This window comes from Petaurus breviceps, unplaced genomic scaffold, assembly GCF_028583685.1.
Source record: "Petaurus breviceps papuanus isolate PSGF00001 unplaced genomic scaffold, PetGlider_PUasm1.0 151, whole genome shotgun sequence".
Lineage (NCBI taxonomy): Eukaryota > Metazoa > Chordata > Mammalia > Diprotodontia > Petauridae > Petaurus > Petaurus breviceps.
The window spans coordinates 28,524,869-28,544,996 of record NW_027185712.1 but is presented as its reverse complement, the minus strand read 5'-3'; the positions used below and the strand labels follow the sequence as shown (position 1 = coordinate 28,544,996).

The 20,128-nt window shown below is 34.9% G+C and overlaps 1 pseudogene; it reads right to left on the bottom strand.

Moving 5' to 3' along the window:
• Nucleotides 1-16,789: 16,789 nt before the first annotated feature.
• LOC138153423 (general transcription factor IIH subunit 1 pseudogene) lies at nt 16,790-18,343 on the bottom strand (annotated as a pseudogene).
• Nucleotides 18,344-20,128: the final 1,785 nt, after the last annotated feature.

Sequence of the window (20,128 nt, the reverse complement as noted above, 5' to 3'; positions counted from 1 at the left end):
TAATTATCCATACCTGGGCAATATCATCCACTTGATAGCTGCTGCCTAAAGAGAAAGCAGTTTCTAAAAAAAAGTGAATCAGCCTCCATAGTGTTTGCCTATAGCCCCAAACCATAAAAAGGCACATAAATGTCATTACCCCATTTAAAAAAAAAGAGAGAAACCTGTTACCTGGAAATTTACTCCTCAGACAAAGTAAAACTTTATTAATCTTATTGCTAAAAGAGTTCACATAAATCTCTGCTGCTTAAAGCAGCAACCTCTTCTTCTAGTGCATAAGAAAGGATTTATAAACGTTTTATTTCCATATAACTTCTTAGGAAAATCTCTGTTTTGGACAATGCAGTCTACCTGTTATGTGAAGTTTCTCAATGCCAGTGAATTGAAAACAAGATGGACACCTTATAGTGAATTAACCAGGCTATCAGGTAAGCAGCAATGGCAATCTTCTCCTTTTCCACAAATTTCTCATCTTTCAAAGATTTCTATAACATTAATAATAGATGTGTAAATTACTAGAGCTCGAGTTATTCACTGCAAATTTATGCTATTAGGAAAGGCTCCCTATGCAATACGTTTCCTTAGCAACTCTCCTATCATGACATAGCACTTATTTTGTCTGAGATACCAAATGCCTTCAGTGAAACAATGTCATGCTAACTTTGCTTCTTTGATGATTTTAGGCAATACAGGGAACAATATTCCCTAGTTTTAGAAGATTAATAAACACTTCTTTTTCTACAAGGAATAACATGAGACATCGATTACCATTTATTGAAGATAAGCATTTTGAGAGGACTTAGTGGGTAAGATAATGGTGTACTGCAGGAGGGATATGGTAAATATAAGAGCTGGCACTGAAAATGTGTGTGGGTAACTGTCTCCTTTTGGCGTTATTTCTTTCTTTCTCTATTTTTAATGAACTTACATTAATGCCACAAACAATTTTTTTATTCTTATCCAATTGAGAGAATTTGTTTCTTAAATGTTATTTTTCCCCTTAACATAGGAAGAATATGAAATGGTAACTTCATATAATGTAAATTTCACTTTGTGAGTCACAACCCACATGTTTTCTCTCCATTTAATTATAGTAAAACTTCATTAGTTCAGAACATATTAGTTCAGGGGTTCTTAACTTGTGGATGTAAATTTGTTTTCAAAAAAATACTTTGAAAATGTATTTCAATATAATCAGTTTCCTTTGTAATCTTATGCATAGTTTTGAGGCAGTTCAAAATTATTATTCTGAGAAGGGGCCAATAGGTTTCACCAGTCTTCAAAAGGAGTCTAAGACACAAAAGAGATTAGGAACACCATACTACTTAATAATTTGTATTATTTTTGAAAAGAACTAGGCTGATGTGTACCAATGTATTATCAGTACAAATGATTTTACAATCAAACTCACTATAAGTAACACTTCAGGGGTTATGATTAAACAAGTTTAAAACAGAGAATATTCTCAAGCATTTTAGATGAATCAATTTTTCTTTAAACAATTTGTAGGTTAATTGCAAAATAATTTAAATCTATTCATTAAAACAAGTCCTTATGTTCTCATTCTCCTATGTAATACTTTCTAAAGCAACTTTCTAGGTAAATCTAACTTACCGAGACATCTTCAATGCTTTAAAAGTCTGCCATTTTATTAAGAGTGAGCATTTTCCCTGCCAATTCAAATCCCAGAGCTTCTAGGACTTGGTAGGTTGTCTTGGAGAACTGCAGTAGCCAAAAGTTCATCACCTTTCAGCCAAGTCTGTGATAAACCTCTCTGAATTGAGACAACTTGGTCCTCAGACAACAGACACACAGTCTGTCAGTGGGCTTGAATTTGAAATCTCTCCAACTGGCTGGAACCTGCCAGACCTTATGCTCCCTGGCATAGTGTTCAAGAACCCACGGTCACCTCCATTCCATGGAGAGGCATTAAAGGACGACTTTAGATCCCTATACGCATGAAAATATTGAAATTAATATTTCCTTTAAAAATTCTATAATTTGAAAATTTTAACTTATTCAGTTAAAATTATTAAGACTTAACCAGTCTTTCCTCACTTAATCTGTGCAATATTTCATTTGCATATCAGAGGCTATAGTCTATTTTACAAGTAGGGTAAACATCAAGAGTTTTAACCTGAGATAAAATTGTTATTATACAAGAGAGAACATGATGTATATTGCCTGCTGTTATGTGTACATGAGACATTTGTATTTTACAAGTATGTTGTCATTTTGTCTTACTGTTATACTCTGAAAATTACTCTCACTCACTTTAATAGGCAAACCCATCAATTTCTAGTAATTTTGCTAATTGGATACATAGATTTCTTTTAGTACTGAGAGTGCTGAGTGCTCTGTTTTGTTCCCCACCTACTTTAAAGGAAGAGAATTGAATTTAGTATCGTAATTGAGTAGGGATGCCATGTACCAATCTCAAGAAAAGTGCTTTCCAGAGTCACAAAATTATGAAAGCTGATTGTATCACAGGAGTCCTAGAACTGTACCTGTTATTTGTAACACCCAGAAATGAAATTTTGGGCCCTGTTAAATTTAACCAGATCTGTAGGGATGCGATCATAAAATCTGTTTGTTCATGTAGGGAATAGTCTCCTTGAACAAAGCATTTATTTTAGCCAAAAGATTACTGTACTTCAAAAATATTCCTAAACCCATTCCCATTTAAAAGCTCCTGGCCTCCTTCTATAGTAGGAAACTGATTTGTTAGAAATCACTTCTTGACAATACCAAAATCATCTGTTCAGACTAAGTTAACTACCAGATGTTTGGAGTTAGAGGGCTTAATGATTTTCCCTTCCTCCACTAGGCTCCAGTTCACATGATAGATCTCAGGAAAGTAGGCCTTAATTAGTCATGAGACTAGATTGAGGAGGGAGCTTTCTTTTGTTAACAGAGCGGACCCTCTTTAATACCAGACTGGCATGTCTCTTGTCAAAAGAGATACCACTCTACTCAGTTTCACATTTGGCTTGGAATTGAGAAAATCAGTTTTATGTTACCACCCATTCACATGGTACTTGAAGAAGAGGACACGGTAGAATATGATTTTACTCTCCTCCCTTAACCATTTCTCAAATCTCTGTTTGTCCTATCACCACTCATACCTTGCCAAACCCCACATTTGGATTACCTCTACCATTTACCCCTGTTATTTCTACCCACAAGCTGTTAAATATCTCTGATGGAAATCACTCAACCACACCCTCTGGGTTCACTACAAATTGACCTGATCTCACTGTTAGGCCCTCTTTGCTACAAGTCAATTTTTATATCTTCAATTTTCCTTCTCTTCCATTTTCAACAGCCCCAGGTCCAAACTTTCATTTCTCCAGCCTCCTATTCCACCCCTGCCTGTTCCCCATCTCCCAGAAGAGAATTTCACCTCATATTTTACTGAGAAAATCAAGATTATTTGTTGTGCCTATCTCTTCTCCCACATTATGGCTCTCAACATCTCTTGATTTCATTCGTCATTTCTTCCTTTTCTCTGGACACTGATAAAAATGTTACTTCTCATTTGCTTATACTTTTGATCCCAGTCCTCCCATCTCCTCCATCAGTTTGTTCTGGCAAACATCCATTTTTCCCTAACCTTTAATTTCTTCATATCTGTTGGCTCCTTCCTGCTGCTTCAAACATTCTCAAGTCTCTCCCACCCTTAAAAAATCTTTCATTTAACACCATCATACCTTCATACTATTGTCCTCTATTTCTCCTTCATTTCCCCGAGTATCCCATGTCTCTTCCTCCTCCCATTCCCCAAGAGCTATTCTATATGGAAAACAATATTTTTATAGACACATTTATATACATATATATACACACTTTTTAAAGTGGAATATATATATTAGCACAACTTACAAAATACATTGACAAAGTCCAAAAACATAGGCAAAGTATAACACCTGTGGTCTTCCCACCTCCATTAAGGGGCAGGTTGGGGATGTCTTCTCATATCTTTTCATTTGAGTCCCAAATAATCTTTGTAATTTTGTTATATTTTTGATGTGTCATCCTTTCCATGTACATTGTTGTAGTTATTGTGCATATTGTTTCCTTGGTTCTGCTTACTTTGCTTTGCATAAGTTCATACAGATCTTCCCATGTTTCTTTGGATTCATTATATGCATCATTTCTTAAAGTGCAGTAGTATTCCCTTGCATGCATGTAATGCATATTTGTTTATTCATTTCCCAATTGATAGGCATCTACTTTGTTTCCAATTCTTAGCTATCACAAAAAGTTCTGCTATAAATATTTTGGAATATATGGGGGACATTTTTCTTATTGATGACTTCTTTGGGGCATAAGTCCAGCAACGGTGTCCCTGGATCAAACACAATAGACATTATAGTAACTATTTGCATAATTTCAAATTGTTTTAAAAAATGTTTATGACTTCCACAGTTCCACAACAATGTATTAATGTTCCTGTCTTTCCACAACTCCTCCAATATTTACTATTGCCATTTTTGTCATGTTTGTCAATTTGAAGGCTATAAGGTAAAATCTTAGAATTATTTTGATTTGCATTTCTCTTATTAGTGATTTAGAGCATTTTTTCATGACTTTGTGAATACTTTGCAGTTATACTTTTGAGAACTGTTTATTCATATCCTTTGACCTTTTATTTATTAGGGAATGGCTAGTCTATATATGTGTATACACTTTATATCTTTTGTATAATATGCCCTCCTTATCAGAGAAATTTAATATAATTATTTTCCCCCTTTTAACCACTCCTTTTTATCTTAATGCATTAATGTTATGTGTACAGAAATTTTTCAGCTTCAGATAATCAAATTTATCTATTTTATCTTTTGTAATTGCGTCCATCAGTTGTTTGGTTGAGAATACATATATTTCCTATAGTTATGAAAAATAAATAGTTTCACTTCTCATTTTTTATAGTATGATGTTTAATAGTAAGGTAATCTATCCATCCATGTGTTGTAGAGTGTGATGTAAGGTGTTAGTCTAAATTAATTTCTATGAGACTGCTTTTGAGTTTTCCCAGTTTTTTTCTTTTTCAAATAGGGAGTTTTTTTCCTAGGTAACTTATACTTTCCACTTTATCAAGCACTGCATTATTGAGTTCTATTTTTTTCATAGTCTCCCTTATCTAGACTGTTCTAATGACTTATCTTGCTATTATTTTTTAAACAATTTTAGATAGCTTTGATGACTGCTGCTTCATAAAATAGTTTGAGGACTAGGAATATTATTTTCTCTTCATCCTGAATTCTTCATTTCTTTGGACATTCTACATCTTTTGTTTTACCCAGTAAATTTTGCTAATTTATCAAAATCTGTGAAATATTCATTAGGGAATTTGATTGATATAGCATTAAAGCTATAAATTAATTTTGATAAAATGTTATTTTTAATATATCTGCAAGACCTAGCCATGAGCACTAAATATTCCTCCAACTATATAGGTTGTTCTTTAATTCTTTTTTTTTTTTTTTGCTTTTTGGAGGGCAATTGGAGTTAAGTGACTTGCCCAAGGCCACACAGCTAGATCTTGTGTTACATGTCTGAGGCCAGACTTGAAGCCAGGTCCTCCTGACTCCAGGGCCAGTGTTCTATTCACTGCACCACCTAGCCACCCCAAAATGACTTCACTCTTTTTTTTTTTTTTTGCTTTTTGTTGGAGGGTTCTTTAATTCTTTAAGGAACTAATTGTAATTGAATCTATACAGGTATTTCATGTGCTTTGGGATCTTGATCCCCAGATATTTTATGCATTTTGTATTTACATGGGATGACATTTTCTGTTCTATTAATGCCTCTTGTGTTGTTTTTTTAATTCATTACAAAGAAATGCTATTGATTTTGAGGATTTATTTTGTAGCCTGTAACTTTACTGAAGCTATTAATTATCTCAATTAGTAACTTTGCTGAAGATATTGTCTCAATTAATGTCTTTGCTGATTCTCTGGAGTTTTCCAAGTAAACCATCTTATTATCAGCAAATAGGGATATTTTTTTCTTTACCTATCTTTATTCCTTTATTTTCTTTTTTTTTCCTATTGCTAGAATTTCCAGAACCATTTCAAATAATAGTAGGGAGAGTAGACAACCTTGCTTCATTCCTGTCTTTATTGGAAAAGGCTCTAATTTATCCTCATTGCATATGTGCTTTATTTTTGTTTTAGATAAATATTTTCTTATGATATTAAATAGGTCTTTCTCTGCCTATAGTTTGTAGGACTTTTAGCACAAAAATGTATTTTGTCAAAGACATCTATTGAGATGATCATGTGGTTTTTGATGTTTTGATTTTTAATATGATTAATTATGTTGATTGTTTTCCTAATGTTGAGCCATCCTTGTTTCCCTTGTATAAATCCTATTTCTTGGGGAAATCACTGTTGCCTGTTTGATAGAAGTTTGTTTAAAACTTCTGAGTTAATATTCACAAATGATAATAGCCTATTGCTGTCTTTCCATGCTTTATCTTTCCCTGGTTAGGCATTTGGCCTGTATTCATCTCATAGAAGTATTCTGGTAAGATTCTTCATTCTCAGTTTTTGAGAACAATTTTCAAAGTATAGATACTGACTGTTCTTTGTAAGTTTGATAGAATTCTCCTGTAATTCCATTAGTTCTAGGTTTTTTCCCTGTTCATATTTCCTTTACAAGAACATCTATTTATTTTTCTGAGATTGAGTTAAATTTAAGAATTCTATCATCTTCTGATAGTTTGGGTATTTTATAATTTTAAAGGTTTTCCTCAATATCTTCTGTGTTTTCAGTATTGCTAGCATATTACAGTACTTAATATATTCTGATTATCCTTTTTATTCTAGTTTTGCCCTGATTTCTCCTTGCTTATTTGGTATTTTTAAAATTTTATTTTCTTCTCTCTTATTTTTAATAAGATTAGAGTTTAACAATTTTATTAGTATTTTCAAAAAACAGCTTTTAGTTTCATTTATCATTTCTATGTTTTTTTTGTTTCCAGATTATCTATTTCTTCTTTTATTTTAACATACTACCTTTTTCTTATTTTAGGTTTCTTTGTATATTACCTATTTTTTTAAAAAAATGCACATTCAGTTCATTAATCTTCTTTTCTGTTTTGTGAATACATAATTGGGTATGTATGATTTTATTATTTTTCCCAAGGATTGTTTTAGCTACATCCCAGAAATTTTGGTACATTGCTTCTTCCTTATAATTTTCTTTTATACAGTTATAATTATTTCTGTGATTTGTGATTTAACCCACTTATTATTTAAGATATCATTATTCAGACTCCATTTGGGTCTATATCTTTTGTTTGTGGTGCCTGGACCAATTTTTGAACCATTTGTATTATGACTGGTAAAGAATATATTGACTACCATTTTACATTTATTTACAATATCTCTGTACCCTAGGATATGGTCAATTTTCTTAAAAGTTCCATGTGCTACAGAGAAAGATGCCATAAATCTTTTAACTCAAGTTTCTCCGGAAATATGTTCAGCTCCATGTTTTCCCTTTTGATTATTTTTGTTAGACTTATCCAAAATTGATAGATAGAAATTGAAGTCTCCTGTCACTTTTGTGTTACTGTTTATCTTCTTGCAGCTCAGATAATGTTTCCTTTATGAATTGATATGATACGCAAGTTGGAGTATATAAGCTTAGAACAAATATTGGTTCATTGTCTGTGGTTCTTTTCAGCATACTGCAGTTTCCTTGTTTATCACTTTTTGTTTTTTTAATGTTTTGGCTTTGTCCGATAACATGACGATGATCCCTTCTTTTTTGGACTCATATGATGCATAGCACATTTTTTTCATACTCAATTTTATTTTGCGTATTTCTTTGTTCTTTTTTTAATGTTTCTTGTAAGCAACAGATTCAGGCTTTTATTTTCTTGTACAATCAATCAGTTTTTTTTTTCATTTTAGTAGATTGTTTAGTTGAATTATTTAATTCATTCACAAAAAGTTGTAAAACCCAGTTTTATATTTTCCTCCACTTATCTCTAAAACAGTTTTTTTTCCTTCAAAGTATACTGTTTTCCCCTCTTCTGCTGTAAATATAATATTATATTCCTTTGGTTACTTTACCTTAATATATATTTTTTAATTTTCCTATTTTAAAATTTCCCTGTTCATATTGGATCCCTTACCCTCAACCCTGATCCTCTCCTCTTGTTTGTTACCCTTGCCCCTTAGTTTTCTTTGTTAGTTACTCTCCTGTTTTTAGTAGTTATATATTTCTTTCCCCTCCTTTTTCCTGTCAGTAAAGTAGATTCCTTCTTCCTGGCTTCCCCTTCAGCAATTCCTACTCATTTTTCCACCCTTTAAAAAAATTCTTTCCCCTTGCACTTAAAAAAAATTCTGCCTTTTCTGCCATTTAAAAAAATGTCTTCCCTTTTCAAAAAAAATTATTTTTGCTTTTTTTGGAGGGCAATTGGGGTTAAGTTACTTGCCCAAGGTCACACAGCTAGTTAAGTGTTCAGTGTCTGATGCCAAATTTGAACTCAGGTCCTCTTGACTCCAGGGTCGGGGCTCTATTCACTATGCCACCTAGCTGCCCCTCAAAAAAACTTTAACTCTTTGTTATCCATCTTCTCATTTTGTTTACTCTAGAACTTTGCTTTCTGATTCATGACTCCTGATCTCTCTTTCCTCTACATTCTTCATATAATCAAAGCTTCTAAGGTATCCATTTTAGACTCTGCTCTCTAGGCACTTTCTGCCACTGCGCTGTAGGGCTTACCCTGTGGATTCCCCTTTTCAATTGTACCGCATTCTCACAACACACACCAATTATTGCAGGTGTTAGGGAGGATACTTCCCTATTGTAGAGAATGTCCCTGCCCCTTCACTCCCACACCTGCAGAACTATGCCCTCTCTTATTGTCCTTTTTTTTTTTTTCAAAAACATTCCCCACTTCTCAAGTTTGCCAGATGCCTCCAGGAGTTCCAGCTCCCCTCATCCCAGGACAACGAGACTTTTCTGCCACCAAATCCATCAAACCTCATCTAGCGTAAGGTCCTCATCAACCTTGAACTATAGGGAGCATTCATATCTGTTGATGCCCCTTTCACTTTCAAAGTAAAACCTTTTTTCCCCCCTCCTTTTCAATCTTTCTCTATTCTTACTCCCCTATGGGCTCTTTTCCTTCTCAAAAGGAAAACACAAAGATCACCTTCCTCTCATTATTAGGCTTTAATTTGACCCCAGTGCTTCATTCACTCTCCCTTCTTCCTCCCTCTCTTTCATATGCCCTCCCATATTAGCTATAAATGCCCATTGTCAGCCTCTTCCCTGTTACCTCTCCCAGATTTCTTTATTTGTCCATATTTCCTTGTGTACATTTAGAAAGAAGTCTCTTGCTGATCTTTATTTTGTCACTCTATTGCTTTTGCTGTCTACATGTAGTCATTCCTCCTACATTTCTGTTGTTTGGTACAAGACACAAATAATTTCTTCAGTTCTATTTCTCTTTTTTAAAATGTTGCAGATGTTTCTGTGTTATTAGACATTCATCTTTTGTCCTGTATTTTAGGCTCAGAGTTTAAAGATGACAGGTCACCCTGGCCTGCATCCTGAGCTCCAATGCTCTTTGGAACACATTATTTCATTTCCTCATCCTTTTTCTAAGGGGTTCAGAACAGTTTTGCATCGTTCAAATGTCCTTTCCTTTGTATCTAAAGATCTTTATTCTGATGGCTTGCAGAACACGTTGTTTCTGAATCGTGTTGTCAGATTTAACCACTATATGCTATGTAGTTTGCAGCCTTTTTTTCCCTTTCTGGAAGTGATCTGAGTTCTTTTTATTGGATTTTCATTTTCTATGTTCAGAAGTTCTAGACACTTTTTCATTATTTCCTTCATTATGGTGTTAAGGAATTTTGTCCTGTCATGTTCTGGGAGATCTATAACCTTGAGATTGTTTTTATGTGTCTTCAAGATCTATATATTTTTTGTAATGAGCATATTTTCTTTTTTATGCTCAATTTATTTTAATCTTATTTAATATTTTCTTTTCCCCAATTACATGTAAAAACAATTTTAACATTCTTTTCAGATTTTGAGCTCCATATTCTCTCCCACTCTTCCCCATTGAGAAGGCAATCAATTTGCCATAGATTATACATGTGTAGTCATTCAAAACACATTTCCATGTAAGTCAATCTATTAAAGAAAACACAGACCAAAAAAAAAGACAAAGAAAGTGAAGAAAAAATATCTTTGATATGCATTCGGGTTGTACCAGTTCTTTCTCTGCAGATGGACACCACCTTTCATAAGTCTTACAGAATTGTTTTGGATTATTGTATTGCTGAGAATAGCTAAATTATTCATAGTAGATCACCATATGATATTGCTATTACTGTGTATGTTATTCTAGTTCTGCTCATTTCACTTTGCATCAGTTCATGTAAGCCTTTCCATATTTTTTTTTCTGAAAGAATCCTTTTCATAATTTCTTAAAGCACAATAGTATCCCATCATAATAATATATAACAATTTATTCAGCCATTCCTCAATCCATGGGCATCCCCTCAGTTTCTAATTCTTTGCCACCACAAAAAAAGAGTCGCTATAAATATTTTTGTACAAATAGATTTTTCCCTCTTTCAAAGTCTCTTTGGGAGCAGACCTATATGTGGATCAAAGGATATGCAAAATTTTCTAACCCTTTAGGCATAGTTCCCAATTGTTCTTCAAACCTGTTGAATCAGTATACAACTTCACCAATAGTACATTACTGTTTTAACTTTCCCACATTCTTTCCAGTGTTTATCATTTTCCTCTTCTGTCATATTAGCCAATCTGACAGGTGTGAAATAGTAGCTCACAGTTATTTTAATTTGCATTTCTCTTATCAATAGACATTGAGAGCATTTTTAAATGATTTTTTATAGCTTTAAGTACTGTGTCTGAAAACTTCCTGTTCATAGCATTTGACCATTTATCAATTGAGGAATGACTCAATTCTATAAATTTGGCTCAGTTTTCTATATATTTGAGAAATGAAGTCTTTATCAGAGAAACTTAATGTAATTTTTTTACAGTAATGATAGCCACCTATGTATTTCCCTCCATTCTATTTTCCACCTGTTTATCTTTCTTTCTCCTTTTCCTCTGTCCATTTTCAGAAAAGTGTTACTTTTGACTTTTACCTCCTCCAAACTGCCATCTCTTTTATCAGCTCCCCTCCCTTTTCTTATCCCTTTCTCTTCCTACTTTCCTATATGGTAAGATAGATTTCTATACCCAACTGAGTATGTATTATTTCCTCTTTGAGCCAATTACAATGAGAGTGAGGTTCATGTGCTCCCCTTCCCACTTCCCCCATTTTCCTCTCCCTTGTAAAATCTCTTTCAGGACTCATATCAAATAATTTTCCCATTCTACTTCTCCCTTTCCCCTTCTCCAAGTGGATTCTTCTTTCTCGCTTCTTAATTTTATTTTTTTTGGATAATCATCTCATTATATCCTCTGCTTTCTATCTGTGTATACTCCTTCTAACTGTCCTAATAATGAGAAAGGTTTTAGGAGTTATACATATCATTTTCCCATGTAGGAACATAACACAATTTAACCTTATCAAATTCATTATGATTTGTTTTTTCTGTTTACCTTTTTATACTTTTTTATATCTTGTATTTGAAAGTCTTTTATATTCAGCTTTGGTCTTTTCATAGGAATGTTTAAGAGTTCTCTATTTCATCAAACAACCATTTTTCCCCTGAAGGATTATAATTAGTTTTGCTGAGTAGGTGATTCTTGGTTGTAATCCTAACTCTTTTACTCTCCAGAATATGATATTCCAAGCCCTCTGATGCTTTAATGTAGAAAATGCCAGATCCTGTGTTATCCTGATTGTTACTCCTTGATATTTGAATTATTTCTTTTTGACAGCTTGCAATATTTCCTTCTTGATCTGGGAGCTCTGGAATTTGGCTATAATATTCCTGGGAGTTTTCATTCCTGGGAGATCTCTTTCACGAGGTGATCATTGGATTCTTTCCATTTCTATTTTAACCTCTAGTTCTTGAATATCAAGGCAGTTCTCCTTGATAGTTTCTTGAAAGATGATGTCTAGGCTTTTTTTATCATGGCTTTCAGGTAGTCCAATAATTTTTAAATTATTTCTCTTGAATCTATTTTATAGGTCAGTTGTTTTTCCAATAAGATATTTCACATTTTCTTTGATTTTTCATTCTTTTGAGTTTTTTAAATATTTTTTTTGTCTTTATTAATTTGTTTACTTTTAGTTTACAAGATTCAGTTCCACAATACCTTGAGTTTCAAATTTTTCCCCCTGCCTCTCCTTCCCCCACCTTCATGGCAGCATGCAATCAAGTATAGGATCTGCAAATACTTTCACATCAGACATTAATCGGGTTGTAAAGAAAGATTGTAAATGATGGAATAAACAATGGAAAAGAGGAAAGAAAAGCAAACAAGAAAAAGAAAGATATCTGGTAGTTTGCTTCAGTCTGCATTCATACTCTGTTCTTTCTAGTTCTTTCTCTGAGTATAGACATCTCTTTCCATCATGAGTCTTTTGGAGTTGTCTTATAACCTTATATTATTAAGAAGAGTCCAGTTTATCAAAGTTGATCATCACATATATGTTGCGTCTGTAATTGTGTACAAATTTCTCCTGGTTCTGCTCTTCTCATTCAACATCAGTTTGTGTAAGCCTCTCCAGGTAAATATGAAGTCCATCTGCTCTTTGTTTCTTATGGCACAATAGTATTCCATTACATTCATATAAAATAACTTGTTTAGCCATTCCCCAATTGATGGACTTCCCCTTAATTTCCAATTATTAGGCACCACAAAAAGAGCTGCTATAAATATTTTTGTGACATATGGGTCTTCCTCCTGCTTCTATGATCTCTTTGGGATACAACTGTAGAAGTGGTATTGCTGGGTCAAAGGGTATGAAATTACTTATAGCCCTTTGGGCATAGTTCCAGATTGTTCTCCAGAATGGTTGAATCAGTTCACAACTCCATCAGCAATGCATTAGTGTTCCAATTTTTCCACATCCTCTCCAACATTTGTCATTTTCCTGTTTTGTCATCTTAGCCAATATGACCGGTGAGATGTGGTACCTCGGAATTATTTTGATTTGCATTTCTCTAATCAATAGTGATTTAGAGAATTTTTACATATGCTTATAGATATCTTTAATTTCTACCTCTGAAAATTGCCTGTTCATATCCATTGACTATTTATCAATTGGGGAATGTTTGATTATTTCTTGATGTCTCATAGTCATTAGCTTCCACTTGCCCAATTCTAACTTTTAAGGAATTATTTTCTTCAGTAAGCTTTTGCACCTCTTTTTCCATTTGGTCAATTCTACTTTTAAATAAGTATTCTTCTTATTCTCAGTGAAATTTTTGTGCCTCTTTTTACATTTGGCCAATTCTGCTGGTCAAGGTATTCTTCTCTTCAATGGATTTTTATGCCTCTTTTACTATTTAGTCTATTCTGTTTTATAGGGTATTATTTTCTTAAGTATTTTTGGACCCCTTTACCAAGATGTTGACTGTTTAAAAGTTTTTTTTTTCTTGCATCATTCACATTTCTTTTCCAAATTTTTCCTCCACCTCTTTTACTTGATTTTTAAAATTCTTTTTGAGCTCTTCCATTGCCTGATAATTCATATATTTCTTTGAGGCTTTGGATATAGGCATTTTGACTTTGCTGTCTTCTGAGTGTGTGTTTTGATTTTCCTTGTCACTATTGTAACTTTCTATGGTAAGAATTTTTTTTTCTGTTATTTGCTCATTTTCCAGCCTATTTCTTGACTTTTAAGTCTATGGTAAAGGGAGGCTCCACTTCTCAAGTAGAGGGAAACTATCCCAAGCTTCAGGGTGTTCTTTTTTTGTGTGCAGCTGTTTTCACAGGTAATTCTGAATACAAGTAAGGTTTTGGCTTTTCCAAGGTGGTATGATCTAGGAAGAGGTGTGTTTATTATTCTCTTGTATTATGCAATGATTTATGAGTTACCACAAGCACTCTTTTTAACCCTGGAACTGTAACAAGGGTCCCTGCTCCCCTGCAACTGCAAGATCTACTGTGATAGTGTTCCTCCTCACACTGAGCCTAAGACCCGGGATTGCAACCAAGATCCAAGTATAGGCAATGCAATAGAGTCCTGCCCCTAGTGCCAGCAAAGAGACCCCTGTAAATCTCCTTCTGATCCACTGTCTGGCCCCCTTACTGTCTGTGGTTTGAGAGGTCTGGAAGCTATCACTGCTGCCACTGATTAAGTCACCGAGGACTACTCTTGGTTTGCTGGGGCCCAATCCATGCTGGCATGCCCTGTGCTAGACTTAACTCCTCTCTCATGTCACTGTAACAGACCTTTCCTGCTGACCTTCTAAATTGTCTTGAGCTGGAAAATTGTTTCACTCTGTCTTTTTCTGAGTTCTGCCACTCTAAAATTTGCTTAGTCATTATTTAAAGTTTTGGGGGAGGAATTTGGCGGAAAGCTTAAGTGACTCCCTGCCTTTACTCTGCCATCTTGGTTCCACCTCTTATAATATTTTCTTCTAATGATCTTGTGTTGTTGTTATTATTGTTGGTTTTTGCTTCTCTTCTTTAGTCTTTCACTTCCATGTAGTGCATTCCCAATATATTGGTGTCTCTTGTATCTTGGTGAGGATTACCATTGCAAAATCATTTTTTTAATATTCTGTTTAATATTTTTGATGTACAAGTCATAAATTCTGCTCTCAGAATTTTCGTTTATCTTTTAAATTACTCAGGAATAGTGTATCGTGATACCATGTTTTTCTCAAATTTCACAGGATCCTCTTTTTCATCAAGTATTAGAATATTTTCCTTTGTTTTGTAATATTTATTCATGTATGCTTGAAATTGTTTACTAGATCTGAAAGCCAAATTTCCTTCTATTACTGTTTTTCCATTTGGTTTATCTTTTTATATTCAAAGTCTTTGAGATTTCTTCCTACAATCTTTGGCACTTTCAGTTTTCCTCCCCCACCCTTATTCACTTTATTTATCACTTCTGATTCCTTTTGATTGTAGTTTCCATGGGGGCTAGATCTCAAAGTGTCTCAGTTTCCTCTCACACTGGACAATTCATTTTTCACTAGCCTAGGTCTCTGCCTCAGGTGATTTCTGGGTGGTCAGAACTGGCCCCAGCTGGATGCTGTGTGCTTCCCTCAGGTATGGTGGAGTGCTATGCAGCTCCTCCCACACAAGGTATGACCTGTCCCACTTTCTCTGTTCCTTAGTTTTCTGGCACTACACTGACAGTTCAGAGACTGCTTTCCCTAGTACTGGCAATTCAGAGCTACTGGTAGTTCAGAATGTTGCAGCATTAGTGCTTCAGGATTATAGTCTCTGGCACACTTTTGTTCCTAAATGGCAATGGCCAAGCTATCTGTCAAGGCCCAAGGATATTCCACAACTGGGACCCAGGTCTCTAAGGAACTGGAAAGAGACAAGAGATACTAGAGTGTAGGGGTGTGTAGGGGTGTGTGTGTGTGTGTGTGTGTGTGTGTGTGTGTGTGTGTGTGTGTGTGTATGTGTGTGTGAGTGAGTGAGTTAAGCAGTATGTATACAATGGGTTTATTTTTTGTATCATTTTTAATACAAGAAAACTAAATCTTAGATAAACAGTGAGTTGGTCCTCTTAGGAGCAAAGTATGACACAGATTCCAGGTACAATATCATATCTAAACTTTTTTTGTATTCACATGCTTTCCACTGTGCACAATGATGGTCAGTTCACCAAAAAAAAAACAGATTATAGTCAGGTAGTGAATAGAGAAAAACAAACTCGATAAACACTATTTTTCTTAAAGAGGTGAAAACAAGTAAAAGATTTTTATAGTTCTCTTCACTTGAAGATGTTTAAACTCTAAAAACAGTTTGTTTCTGCAAAGCACATGTCATCTAAAAAAGCCCAAAACTCAGCTGTGCATATGTGCACTCAAGCAAAAACATACAGCTCCAAAGTTTTTTGGGGGGAAATTGCATTAAAAATTCTAGACTTTCTGCAAAACTGCCCCCCTTGTGTCATTCCAGGACCTCAAATGACAAATAAGTTCTTAGTGTAATTCTATTGCTTCTCTTTTCCATAGGAAACACAGGGTAGGAGATGCCTTTTACCACAACTACCTCCTGAGGGTTATAGTGACAGCTTCTCTCTGTTTTATCTAAATCTATCTTTTAAAATTTATTTCAGTAAATTACAAACAGAATCTAGGGGAGAAAAGGGATCCAGTGGAGGAAAAATGAAACATTTAATTTCTACTCTGAGTCTTATGCTTAAAATAAAAATGTTGGACCAAAAAAGAAACTTCAGATTTTAACAGTTCACCCTTTTTAAAGTTACTTATTGTTTCTGAAAGCAGCTCTTAATGCAAGTCAAAAATAGTTTGTGAGAAACTGCAGTAAACAGTGTCTTTTAAATATATGTATATATAATATACATATATGAGTGTGTATGTGTGTGTGTGTGTATATATATATATATATATATACATACATACACATATAAGGGTATGTGTGTGTATTATTTATTTACAATTCAGCTCTTTGGTTCTGCCTTAATTTGCCTCCTAGTTTTAAAGTTTAATCTTAGTTCCTTTTACTCCAGGTTGTATAGGTTCAATAGCATCAGTTTCCAAGTCCAAGGCCAGTGGTTACAGGCAGCATCATCTGGGTGATGTGCAAGCTGCTCAGGGTATGTTCCCATTGTTGTAGAGAACTTCCAGGGACCAAAGCATCTAATACCCTGGGCTTCTTCACATCTTATTCAGTAGATACAGCGACATGTGTGGGGTTTATTGTAGGCCATCTGCAATATCTCTTCTCTGTGGCCTACCAAATTTATGTTTAAATAATGTCTTCACATTTTTTTTGGAATGGACAGAGCTGAGTAGATTAGAATTATTCCAAATTACTCTTCATTGTCCTTACCTTTTCTTCTAGAAATGGTGTGTCAACTGGACCAAAAATGCCTAGGAAGATCCCCCACAGGCAAATAGAAGTGTTTCATTTCAACTGAATATCATTTAGCACTATCTGGCTTTTGGCTTACTATGGTCTTCCCTGAATAAGTGTTCCTCCAGGGCATGGGACTGTGACGGTACTACTTGAAGCACTAATTTGAAGAACCTGAGTTAGTTTGGGCTTTCTTGCTTTATACTCTAAAAAGAAATTGATAACATCCTGACTTGTTACATTTTGCAGCAACTGAATTGGAGTTGGGCTATGACAATACCTACCTATTTGTCAGGCTTGTTTCAATTGTTTTTTTTTTTGTGTGTGTGCTTTTTACTCCTGCTCCTTCCCCGCGCCTCCAAGTCTTCATAAGTCAATGGATTCCTGTAACTTTACCCTTTTGAGTGGTGGCTTAAAGAGATCTGAATCCTGAGAGTTTCCATCTGTGCTGTTGTTCTCACTATTATTATAATTTTGCACTTCTTGTTTCCTGAGACCTGTTGCCGGGACCATGGCACTATTATGGTTAAATCTTGATGTTCATGGCATTGCTAATCTCCTTTTTGCATTTTGGAGAGTTCTAAGTAGATGGCACAGAGGAAACCCCATAGTCTTCATCTAGTGATTTATCCTCCAGTGTTATAAAATCTAGTAGTGCGATTTTTCACTCCTAGTGATATAATTGTTTTTAAACCCTTTTCATCCATTTTGGTACATTCTACAAAGAGATCTTTTGACCCTGTGTTAAGCTGATTTTTATGAAAATAAGGGACTGAAAAAAATGTCTAGGACTCTTTTTTTCTGTTGTGTGAGGTGGTATGTTTTCTGCAGATTTCATTTTTGCTGATGAGTGGATCCTGATTATAAACTCAATGATATCAGAAGTTACATTATAGTCATCTCTGGGACGGGGGGTGACATTAGGAAAAAGTGCTACAGAAATGCCCACATTCTGCTTGTGGTTGAATGCTGCAGGGCTATTCACAGCATCCATGATTAAACAATTGACCCAGAATTCCTCAGCACTGATCACCTGACTCACCACCAGGTCTTTATAAAGTTGAAACAAAACAGGATCTTCTTACAAAATTCTGTTGTTTCTCTCCTAATATTTTTTATTGGCTTTCCTCTTGAATTTGCATAGCTACTGCTGAAGAAAGTCTTTCATAGAATCTCACTCTTTTATAATAATGCTTTTATTGGAAACATGGAAGCTGGTTGTGTCTCCTGCATGTAGGACTGGCTGAAGCTAGATTTTAGTTTTTCTCTCCAAACTAATTTTCTAGCATTTAGTCGTAACATATATGTGACTAATGGCAAACCTGTCTTTGCCTTCAGGTGCCCAAGCTATCCTTTCTTCCATAAGGTAGATGATGAAATTGCCATCCTGGTTGTAAGGTGTGAGCAGGAGCCTGTCCAGAGGGAGGGTCTGTGGGGTGAACTTCTTTCCAATCCTTTTTTACTGACGTTACTTGGTAGAGCCCAAGGTCCTGCTGCTACCTCCTCTACTGGGGAGTCTCATCTTCTCCATTGCTGGTTGACAGAAGCTGGAGGGCCATGTGACTTTCTGTTCCCCACCTTTACACCTTTACACTCTCTTTCATTGGCACCTCTTTCTGATGAAGACAGTAATGGTAATGCAGTCCCTGTTGTCCCTCAAACCTCAGCATCCACCAGGCCTAAGCTTAACCTAGCTGCTTGTGACATGAATGTTAGAGAGGACTCAATTGCAACCACTTAGGGGTAGCTCATAATACCATTTGAAGATGCATAATTCGTTTCTCCTCAACTTAACTCCTCCTGTCATGAAATGAAGAAGAGATAGAGTTGTGGAGTTAAGAGAAAACTGCTTTTACATGAGGAATGGCAATGGGGAACTGAAGTTACAGACTAGTGTATGCATTATATCATGGGCCATCACTCTCAGCACTCTCTCTAGCACCCTACAAGACTAATCATTCTGTTCTGAAATGAGCCACCAATATCTAGAAAGAAGAAATTGGGGCAGTAATGGACATAGGGAAGGAATGCATTACTGGACCCTGCTTGCTGTTCTAATGTCCATGTATTCCAATAGGAATCAATCTACCAACTTCCTCTTCCAAAAAGACTGCAAGGCCAAGTTTAAAGAGATGTCACCAAATTTCTTAACTCTGTGATGATTTAGACTTCATTTCTAAAATTTGACACCATTATAGCAATGCTGTCAAGTTAGGGAGAATAGGAAGCTGGCTTACACCTTAAAAGCCTAGGAAGTTGGATTACACTGAAATTAAGAAATTACCTGCTCTTAACATATGTGATGACGAGACTGGAAGCAGGACTCCAGGTAGAAAGCATTAGACTAAGTAAAGAATAACAAGGGTCAAGAAGTTTTTATTTTTTGAATAAATATTTTATTGGTACATTTTTTCTTAATTATATTATTGTCAATCCCTAATGACCTACCCTATGACTCCCAATAGTATCTCTTCCCTTGTAAGTAAAGTAAAACAACCAAACAAACAAAATAAGTACATTTGTGTCAGACAGTATAGGTGACAGTTTATCAGTTAGACAATGAGCATTTATTAAGCACTATGTGTCTATCACTGTGCTACGCACTGAGGAAGCAAACAAACAACAAGTTAAAAAAAAGCCTTTATTCTCAAGGAGCTTATATTCTAATAGGAGAGGTAATGTGTAAATAACTAGGTATGTGTATACAAATGCATATCACATATGTGTGTATGTAGACATACACACATATAATACAGGGAGTAGATAAAACTTGATCTGAATGGGGGAAGAACTTACTTCTGCTGGGAAAAGATCTCCAGCAGAAAGTAGGGTATAATTTGAGCCTTGAAGGAAACCAAGGAAATTAAATAGTGGAGTTAAGAAGACAGTACATTCCAAGTGTGGGGACAGTTCATATAGAATCATGCTGATAGGAGATAGAATACATTGTTGAGGATGTAGCTGGATCATAAAGTAATATGTGGGGAAGAATAAAGTATAAGTAGATTGGGAAGGTAAGAAGGGACCAAATCATGAAAGAATTAAATGTCAAAGGAAGGAGTTTATATTTTATCCTAAAGGTAATAAGGAAGTCATTCAACAAGTGTATGACATGGCGAGGTATAAGCTTTAGAAGAATCACTTTGACAGC